This window comes from Marmota flaviventris, chromosome 3 (assembly GCF_047511675.1).
Source record: "Marmota flaviventris isolate mMarFla1 chromosome 3, mMarFla1.hap1, whole genome shotgun sequence".
Lineage (NCBI taxonomy): Eukaryota > Metazoa > Chordata > Mammalia > Rodentia > Sciuridae > Marmota > Marmota flaviventris.
Window position 1 is genome coordinate 887,908 of NC_092500.1, and position 10,095 is coordinate 898,002.

The 10,095-nt window shown below is 50.8% G+C and overlaps 2 long non-coding RNA genes across 2 annotated transcripts; one reads left to right on the forward strand and one right to left on the reverse strand.

Moving 5' to 3' along the window:
* Nucleotides 1-304: 304 nt before the first annotated feature.
* On the forward strand, nucleotides 305-5,874 carry LOC139705132 (uncharacterized). Its single transcript, XR_011706966.1, has 2 exons — nucleotides 305-2,049; nucleotides 2,856-5,874. It is a non-coding gene; the product is annotated as an uncharacterized lncRNA (long non-coding RNA).
* On the reverse strand, nucleotides 5,530-9,293 carry LOC139705133 (uncharacterized). The gene is made up of 2 exons (XR_011706967.1): nucleotides 9,209-9,293; nucleotides 5,530-6,649 (listed from the first exon to the last, which is right to left on the reverse strand). It is a non-coding gene; the product is annotated as an uncharacterized lncRNA (long non-coding RNA).
* Nucleotides 9,294-10,095: the final 802 nt, after the last annotated feature.

Genomic DNA, 10,095 nt, shown 5'->3' on the forward strand with positions numbered 1-10,095 from the left:
TCTGCGGGTTCAAGGGCTGGTTTGTGAGCCGTCTGTTCTTTTCTTTGATCCCTCTGTAGGCTTTTATTAAATGGACCAGACATCTGGGGGTGTCCACCCGCTCCGCATCCCCATGCATTCCCAGTGGACTTCATGTCGAGGCCTCCCTGGGGCCAGCCACCTGCTCCTGCCCGCACCCTCAGCTTGGCGGGGCCGCTTGCCCGGCTTAGGGACCTGAAGGATTCTCCAGCTGTTGCTTATTTCGGAACCTGCACGTTCCTTCCTGCACCCTGGGCGCCCGCGCATCCCCGCGCAGGTGAAGCGGGCCAGCGCGGCACCGGGCCTCAGCGACTCGCCCCTGAGCCGGCCAGGGTGGCCTCTGGGTGTTCACGTCCCGGGGCTCACGTCCTCGGTTGGGTTCCGAGAGTGGCGCACACTGCGAAGGTTTATCCACATTTCATTCCCATCACCCAGCCGGGCTGCAGCTTGTCCCCTTGCCTAGCCTGAGGTCGTTCACTTATGCCACGTCGCCCTCGCACTTGCAGTTGGTGCTTTGGTGATTGCACCCAGGGTGGCCCGCCACCCACAGGAGCCGTCTCTTCTAGAATATCGTGTTCGTGGAACTCCCTGAGCTTTGGCTTCTTTCATCCGAGTGTCCCGTTTCACCCTCTTCGTTTCAGTTGAAAAGGTGCACCTGCTATCCAAGGTGCTGCCCAAGTAGTCACTGGTGCTGGCAGAGATACCTGCGGGTGTTCTCTGGGGCTCAGTCCCTGGCAGTGGGATGGCTGAGCCAGAAGAGGACGCCTGCACCGGGGCACAGATTGCAGTGTGGCAACAACCGGGCACACATGTACTGTGCATCCACATTTAAGAAAAGTTTTGAGCTCCTACCCGCAGTGTTGGGAGAGCCCCACTTGTTATGCATTCATGCCCAAACTTGGTGGTGTCAGTTTTTAAAATTTGAGCCATTCGAACAGGTGTGTGGTTAGGACTTGTGATTTTAATTTGCATTTCTCTGATGACTAATGAAGGTAAATATTTCTTGTGTGTATTGGCCATTCTCGTCTTTTTTAAATGAAGTATCTTCAAATATTTTGTCTTTTTTTTTTTTGGTCTTATTTAGTTGTGAGCGTTCTTTGTGTCTTCTGGATACAAGCCCTTTGTCAGATTTTTCTCTACAAAACATTGCCTGTTTTTTGGAAAAGTTTTATATCTTTATTCTTGTGTACCTGGTGCTTGGTGCCCTGAGAAAACACTGCCTAACCCATGCCACGGAAGAGAAAAGGCAGATCATGACAGGTTCATTGGTACAGGGACACGGCTGGCATGCTGCTAAGGGGACCGGAAGTCTCCAGGGCAGGTTTTTTTTTTTTTTTTTAAAGAGAGTGAGAGAGAGAGAGAATTTTAATATTTATTTTTTAGTTTTCGGTGGGCACAACATCTTTGTATGTGGTGCTGAGGATCGAACCCGGGCTGCACGCATGCCAGGCAAGTGCGCTACCGCTTGAGCCACATCCCCAGCCCCCCAGGGCAGTTTTTGCTGAGCAGTGCAGGTCAGTGGCCACCTGGCTGAGGTTGCTTGGCTGTCCACAGTGCGGCTGCATCCCTGCACCTTTCTCCACACCCTAGAGCATTTCTGTTGGGTATGTGAGGGTCCTAGAAATGGAATCCCTACAAAATACAGTGCATTTTTAACTTTACAAGGATTTCCAGCCTATTTTTTCTTTTTAGTTGTTCTTATGGGTACATTTAATTCTTTTTTCTTTTTTCCCACTTTTTATTTAAAAAATTTTAATATAATCCAATTATCACAATATCCCCCAAACAAGATCAAATAACTAAAGATTTGCTTTGTGTTTCTACGAATATGTTCCCCTAGAGAGGCATAAGTTTGTGATTGCTCTGACAGTACTGCAGATGTCCGGCCCCTCAGGACCCTGAGGTAGACCTGAAGTACCTGGCCAAGATGCATCTTCTGGAAATGAGGCTGTGACCCAACAGGATTGTAACACTGTTTTATTTATTTACTGTGCTGAACGGGGATGGATCCCAGGACTTCCCATGTACTAGGCAAGTGCTCTACCATGGAGCCACATCCCCAGCCCGTTTTATTTTAGTGTGAGACAGAGTCTCACAAAGTTGCTGAGGCTGGTCTCCTTGCAAACCTTGCTGGGATCACGGGCGAGGCCACAGTCCCTGGTAACAGTCTTTGTTTGAAGTGCTGGGGAGGAAACCAGGGTTTCTGTGGGAGGCTGGCCCGCTGTGGCTGAGCTGCCCCCAGCCTCGGTGCCTCGGGTGCAGTAGGAGCAAGGGAACGGCGTGTGCACACTTGGTCTCCCGCTGTCCTGAAGCAGGACCTCTGTGAAGCTCCACTGGCTGCTCCGTCTTCACGACCTCTCAGATCATAATGGTCCCTGCACACCCTGTGTTGTGAAGGCGGTGACCTCTGGTAACAGCTTTCTAACAGCCGCCCGGCCTGCCCGGTCCCCACTCCAGCAATCTCCTGCTCTCTGCTGTGTTCTGAACACGAGCCCTTCAGCAGAGGGGAGTTGCCAAGGGCTGTCTCTGCGCTCCCTTGGAGCTGCCTTTTGGAGAGAAGTGCTTCCTTTTGTTGAAGACCAGTTGACTCATTTCTTTGCTCATGGACCATACATTTAGTGTTAGATTAACAAAATCTGCCCAACACAACTTCCTGAATAAGTTTGATGGATCACATTTTATATTAAAACAGTGATCTGAGTTGATTTCTATATGGTGGGCAATATAGATCAAATGTCTCCCACATATGAATATCCAATCGTTCTAGCACCAGTTTTTGAAGACGATCCTTTCTCCCTGATTTGCTTTTGTTCTTTCTCAAAAATCAATTGATCTAGGAGCTGGAGATGCAGCCTGACAGGTGCAAGGTCCTGGCCCCTCCCCAGACAGCAGAAAAGCATTTAAAAACCAATCAACTCAAGAAGAAAAACACAGACTGGGAGAAAATATCTTGAGATGAGACGTATCTGAAGAAGGACTGTTGTCCAGGACACTCAGAACACACTCTTGAAACTCAACACGCAGGAAGCAAACAAGACGTGGTTTTAAAGTGGGCACAATATCTGCCCTCTTCACCAAGAGACACAAATGGCAAAAAGGTCCACTGCCCAGGAGTCTCGATGGACGACAGCCATGGACGCCCTGCACACCCGATCCTGTGGCCCAACCCAAGGTGGGCAGCTGTGCGCTGTGGAGGGTGTGAACCAGGGGCAGCCACTCTGCCAGAGGGAGCTGGGAGTCCCCTACCAGGCACCCTCCCTGGGGCTTGGTTCTCTGCCCAGGGGAAGCGAAGTCTCAGGGCAACAGAGTTCTGACACTCGTGGGCACCCAGACCGTGGGACTGGCACTGCAAAGAGGCAAGCCGAGGCCAGGGAAAGACACAAGGGAAGGGGACGCACCCCTGAGGCCAGAGACTCCCGGAAGCCTGTGTGCTGTGGGTGTCAACTCCAGACAGACGGGAAGGGGTCAGAATGTCATCAATAGGTAAAGTCAGCACATAAAATCAGCGGTTGGCAGGTCCAGGCAAAATGGCAGTGCCCAGTGGGACTGCGCCTTTTGCAGGACGGGTTTGTGTCCCTGTGTAGGTGCTGGGCAACCGTGCTGTGCCCTGCAGACCCGCCCATGGGGCCACTGGGCAGCTGCGGTGCAGGGGCGGGTGCTGGTGGTGGCCGCAGCTGCCTGTATGGGTCCAGGGAGCTCTGCTTTCTAACTTCTGGGAGACAGAACTGTGTAAAAAAGTCTGATGAAAAGTAAACTCAGATGGTTTTGACGGGGACTGCGGGAGCCTGGCGAGTGTTCTGCATCATCTTTGTGTGAGTCCCTGGTGATGGGGGGGTCTTCTCGCCCACCTCACACCTCAGAGTAGGTTTTCAAGAACCAGCCCACAGTCCCACAGGGTGGCCCTGACCTAGATCCCGCCCGGGGACCGGTCACCCTGAGGCTGGCTGCTCTGCCCTCCCCCTGGGCGGGCCCCTACACCCTCTCTCCTTCCCTGCATTCTTTGGGTCTGCTGGGCTAGCACTGATGCGTTGACTTCAGAAGGACTGGCATCTCACCCACATCGAGTGACGCAGGACGTTTGTGGCTTCTACTGCACACAGGTTATACAACCTGGACTTGCTGGGAACACCTCGCACTCCCAACACTGTGGCAATTGGTGTTTTGTTTCTTTTGTTTTGATTTTGGTACTGGGGATTTATCTCAGGGGCACTTGACCACTGAGCCCCATCCCAGCCCTATTTTGTATTTTAGAGACAGGGTCTCACTGAGTTGCTTAGCGCCTTGCCATTGCTGAGGCTGGCTGTGAACTCTCGATCCTCCTGCCTCAGCCTCTTGACACTTGCCAGTTGGACACGTTTTGCTGGTGTGCAGAAGCACAAGCGTCTGCTAAGCTCCCTTGGTGCCAGTGGCTGCCAAAGGATCCTCTGCACAGTGTCCTGCCCTGGGTCCCGTCCTTCCTGCCTGCCACCTCTCAGTCAGAGGCTTTGGGCCTCCTGCAGGTGGACTCACCTGCACTCCTCCAGTTGAGGGGGCTCATGCTGCCCGCGCCAGGACCCCCTTGCTCTCAGGCTGGACAGGACTCCACACACAGGCCATGCCTTATCCACCACGCATGGACACACAGGTGCTTTCCATGTTTCACTATTGTGAACAACCCTGTGGTGGGCACGGGGGGAATGGACAGCTCTCTGAGACCCTGCTTTCGATTATTTTGATGACATGCTCCCAGGCATGGCTGGGCCACCTGGGCCTCTGGGGCCCGACAATGTGCAAGGCCTCAGCCTTGGTTCTCCATCTTTGCCACCACTTCCTGTTGATGGCTCAGCCTGAGGGCCAAGAGGTGGATCTCACTAGTGACCTGCCTTTCCTCAATGACCAGAGACACGCGTGCCTCCCTGTGCTTACTGCACATCTGTGCATCCTCTTGGGTGCAACATCTGCTCAAGTCCTCTGCCCATTTCGGAACCTCTGTTCTGTTGTTGTTGAGTCTCAGACCTTGCCCACTGACCCTGGTTCCCAGGAGGCTTGCTACTGTTGACTGCGCCCTTTGACCCTGGTTCTGGATGCGGCTACTGCTGATGCGCCCTTTGATTTTCGTAAGAGTCCAAGTTGCCCATTTCATCGCCTATGCCTTTGACATACCCAAAACACCATCGCCAAATCCAACATCATAGTGGCTTTGCCCGGTTTTTAGAATTTTATAGTTTAGGCCTCACAGTTACATCGTGGATCCATTTTAAACTTTTTGGTATGAGGGACTGAACCCAGCACATCCTACTGCTGAGCCACATCCCCAGGCCTTTTCTTCTTTTTCTGTGGTGCTGGGGACTGGACCCAGGGCCTTGTGCAAGAGACAAATGCTCTACCAACTGAGCTGTGTCCCCAGCTCTCTTGTAGTAAGTTTTGAAACCAGGAAGTGAGTCTTTTAGCTCTGTTCTTTTTCAAGATTATTTTGGCTACTTGTGATCCCTTGAGGTCTCTTTTAAATTTTAGGGTGATCTATTTCTGAAAAAAAAAAAAAAAAAAAAAAAAAGAAAAATTCTTTGGGATTTTGATGGGGTTTACATTAGAGCTGTAGGTTGCTTTGGGTGGTATTGGCATCTTAACCAAATCCAACCTTCTGACCATGGACCATTTACTTATTTTCTTTCATAAATGTTAGTAGTGCTCATTGTATATATCTTACCAAAGTACTGTCTTAAAAATATGATCATAGGGTTGAGGCTGTGGCTCAGTGGTAGCATGTGTGAGGCACTGGGTTCAATCCTCAGCACCACATAAAAATAAATAAGTAAAATAAAGGAATTGTGTCCATCTACAACTAAAAACTATTAAAAGATATGATCATAAATGAAATTGGTTTTTTTTTTTTTTTGAAATTGTTTCTTGATTCTCTTTATGGATTGTTCACTCTCAGCGTATGGAAGTGCAAGTCATTTCTGCATGTTGACTTGTATCCTGTTGCTTTGCAGAATTCATTTATTTTTAACGCACGTATGAGAAGCCGCGAGGGTTTTCTGCACACAAGCATACGATCTGTGAACAGAAATAATTGTACTTCCTCCTTTCCAACTCGGATGACTTTTCTTTTTCTTGCCTAATTGCTCCAGCTAGAACTTCCAATCCTGCGTCCAGTACAAGTGGCAAAGCGAGCCCCTCAGCCTTGTGCCTCGCCTTGAAGGAAAAATCTTTCCATCTTCTCCTACCCACTGTGATGTTGCTATAGATTCTTCATGTGTAGTTCTTATTATGTTGACGTCAATCCCTCCTGTTTGTTGTGTCTGTCATTAAAGAATATTGAGTTTTGTCAGATGCCTTTTCTGTGTTATCTGTGATGGTCACATGGTTTCCCTTCATTCTGTAAAGGTGAGGTATCACACTGGTTGATTTCCATGGTTGAACCATCCTTGCATTCTAGGATCAACCCCCAGTTGATCACATATGTAACCTTGTTAACATGCTACTGAATCTGGTTTGCTAGCATGGTGCTCAGGATTTTTGCACCAATGCTCATAAGGAATGTTGGTTTGCAGTTTTCCTCCAGTGTCTCTGTCTGCCTTTGGAATCGGGGTGTTTACTTTCATGGAATAAATTGAGGAATGTTCTTTCCTCTTCAAATTTTTTTTTAACTCTGAAAAATACTAATTTTTGTTTTTTTAAAATATTTATTTTTTAGGAGTAGATGGTCACAACACAATGCCTTTATTTTTTTTTTTATGTGGCGCTGAGGATCAAACCCAGGTCCCGCCTATGCTAGGCGAGCGCTCTACTGCTGAGCCACAATCCCAGCCCCAATTTTTTTTTTTAATATTTTTTTATTTTTAGTTGTACACGTTTACTTATTTTTATATGGTGTTGAGGTTTGAACCCAGGGCCTCGCGCATGCTAGGTGAGCGCTCTACCGCTGAGCCACAACCCCAGCCCCTAATTTTTGTTTTCTTGTAAATATTTTAGAATTTATTGGTAAAAGCACCAGGTCCAGGGAGATTTTCAATTACTGATCCAACCTCCTATTAAGTTGTGGGTTGTTCTATTTCTTCATGGTGTAGTCATGGGAGGTTTTGTGTCTCTAGGAATCTGTCCATTTCATCTAGGTTACACAATCTGTTGGCATACATCTGCTCACAGCTATTTTCTAATTCTTAGAATTGGTAGTAACAGCCCAACTTCCATTTCTGATTTTAGTAACCTGAATCTTTTCTTCACTTGTGTGTGCCTGCTAACCAGGGGCTCACACATTCTAGGCAAGTGCCCAACCACTGAGCCACATCCCCAGCCCTTTTAAAATCTGGGACAGAGCTCTCTCAGTCTGCCTAGTTAAAGGTTTGTCAATTTTATTCTTTTCAAGGTAGTAATTTTTGTGTCATTTTTCTATTATTTTCCTGTTCTGTTGCATCTGGCTGTACTCTGACTTACTTTATCATCACCTTGCCTTGGCTTTAGGTTGGTTCTTTTTGCTGTGGCCTTCCTCTGGGCTGGTGAGTATAGGTAACAGGTCCTCTTCCTTTATTAAAGTTTAGTGGTCACCCGAGATGACACACCTGACATCTTAGTATCTGCTTTATTTTTTCAGCACCAGATGAATCTAGAGCCTGGCCCACCAAGCTACCCCCGCCAACCCCCATCCTTATCTTGAGACGGGGTCTCACTAGCTGCCCAGGCTGGCTTCCGACTTGCCCTCCTCCTGCCTCAGCCTCCGAGCAGCAGGGGTGGCAGGTGTGGCCATGCAGCCCTGCACTCCCCTCCCACCTCTGTGCGTCCCCTACAGGCCTCATGTAAACCTGTTCTCAACTCGGGAAGGTGCTGCTTCTCTGTCCGTCCGTGTGGACTCCTGCCACAGGTCTAGGGACGAGCCTCTGGCTGCACATCTCCAGGGGTGCTGCCGGGTCGCTCTGCTGGGATGAACTAGAGTTGTTGTCTGAAAACTTCATCTCACCCTATTTTTTGTGGAAACTTTTCCCTGGGTCTGTAGATCTAGATCCAAATGATTTTCTCCCAGCACTTCTAGGGTGTCATCCCACTGTTCCGGTAACACCAGTTTTAAAGTTGGCTGCCACTGCACTCTTCCTCTGAAGGGGGTCTTTCCCCCCGTTTTTTTTTTTTTTTTGGTATAGGGGGTTGAACTCAGGCACTTGCCACTGAGCCACACCCCCAGCCCTATTTTGTATTTTATTTAGAGACAGGGTCTCACTGAGTTGCTTAGGGCCTCGCTTTTGTTGAGGCTGGCTTTGAACTTGCGATCCTATCTCAGCCCAAGCCACTGTGGCTACAGGCATGCGCCACCATGCTTGCCCTTCCCCCGGTTTTAAGATTCCCTATCTGGTTCTCAGAGCTTTGCTGTGCCTGGTGTAGGCCGTTTTAATTTTTGGGCTGCTGGGAATGGAACCCAGGGCCTCGCTCATTCTAGGCAAGCACTCTGCCACTGAGCTGCACCTCAGCCCTTATCATGGTGCCAGCCTAGTCCTATTTTAGTGAGTCTGATTTTTTAGAGTGAGTCAAACTGTATATATGCACAGGTGTAGACACTATAGTCTTCTGACAGTAAAACCAAAAGGCAGGATGGGGCAGGTCACCCCAGTGGTTAAGCAGGAGACAGCTGGGGTGGTCCAGGCCTGTGAGGGCTGCTCTGTGGTCTCACTGGGAACCTCAGAGCGTTTTCTGCCTCCTCCACACCTGGTTGTCTCCTGGAGCGGTGCCCATGCAGGGCAAAGCAAGCTGCCAGGTCGCTTCTGAGGCTCTTCTCTCTCCAAGACCTTGCTCCTGGAGTCCTGGTGGTCCCCATAGCGCCATGCCCTGGTGCCAGCTCTGGCTCCCACCTTTTGATAGGTTCACAACCAGGAAACCAGCAAGTGCCCAACAGGAACAACATGGTGAACACGGAATCTGCCTTCACTCAAGTCTCTTCCCGCCCGACCCTGTCTCCTCAGACCCCGGTGCCTTGGCTGCTCTCTGCTGATTCAGAAAGCTCTTTTAAAAGCACCTGGGGCTGGGGTGGGGCTCAGTGGCAGAGCACTGGTCCAGCACATGCAAGGCCCGTGTAATCCCGAGCACAGCAGAGAGAGCAAGCTCCAGCTCCCGGGAGAGTGAGCCCCGCTGCTGCCTCAGGGTCAGGAGGACAAGGGGCAGGGTGCTGGCTTCAGGTGACGTCGAGGTGAGCAACAAGTTATTATGCGTCAGCAGCTTTACTCACTGAGACCAGACGGTTCTGAGGCTCATGCAAAGGGCTGACACCTGAGAGACTTGAGAGCTTCAGGAACCTGCCCACAGTGTCAGCAACAGCCCACAGTGTCACCAACGGCCCACAGTTCGGGTTTCAGTGGAGAGCTGGGTGGGAACGGCCTGGGTTCCTGTTTATGTGCTCAGCGGGCCCAACAGTGCCGGTCCTCACCTTCCTGCAGGACTGCCAGCCCGGGTGCCAGGTTTCTGCCACACCCACTGGCCGTGCATGCAACACTTGAGATGAAGACTCCCAGTGTCACTGGCACAGGGACGGACTGCTGTTGCTGTTTTCCCGTCCCTACACCGACTGTGGCTCACAGCCCTTCAATAGACGGCGCAGAGGAGGCGAGAGCTCTGAGCACTGGGTGGAAGGCAGCAGCTCAAGGCAGAGCAGCCCCACAAGAGCTCCAGCTGGGGCCACTTCTCAGCCTGAGGACAGGCCTGGGCAATTCTGAGCAGAGAGCTGCACCCCATGGTCCACGAAACTTCACCTGGAAACGCAGGTGGCACTCCGCCATTCCTGCCTAGACCCCCGGCTCTGTCTGAGCAGGGACACGTGCAGGTGAATGGGGCCAGCCCTGCAGATGGGAGGCCCAACCTGCTGGATTAGGACGGGATGCAATCCTAGCAGCTCCCTAGAGGGGGACCCTTGGAGCTCAATACCCCCAAATTCTAAGGTTCTTACCTTCAAAACATAATGCCAAGAAGAATGGGGTGGCAAGCCAGCTGCGGAAATGCTGACCAGGAGCCTTCAGCCCTCCTTCCTGCCTGGAGCCAGAGGGGGGGACTGCAGGGAGCCAGCAAACCACGGGAACACCACCTGGAACGGCAGTGGGACCCGTGGACGGGTGCGAGGCC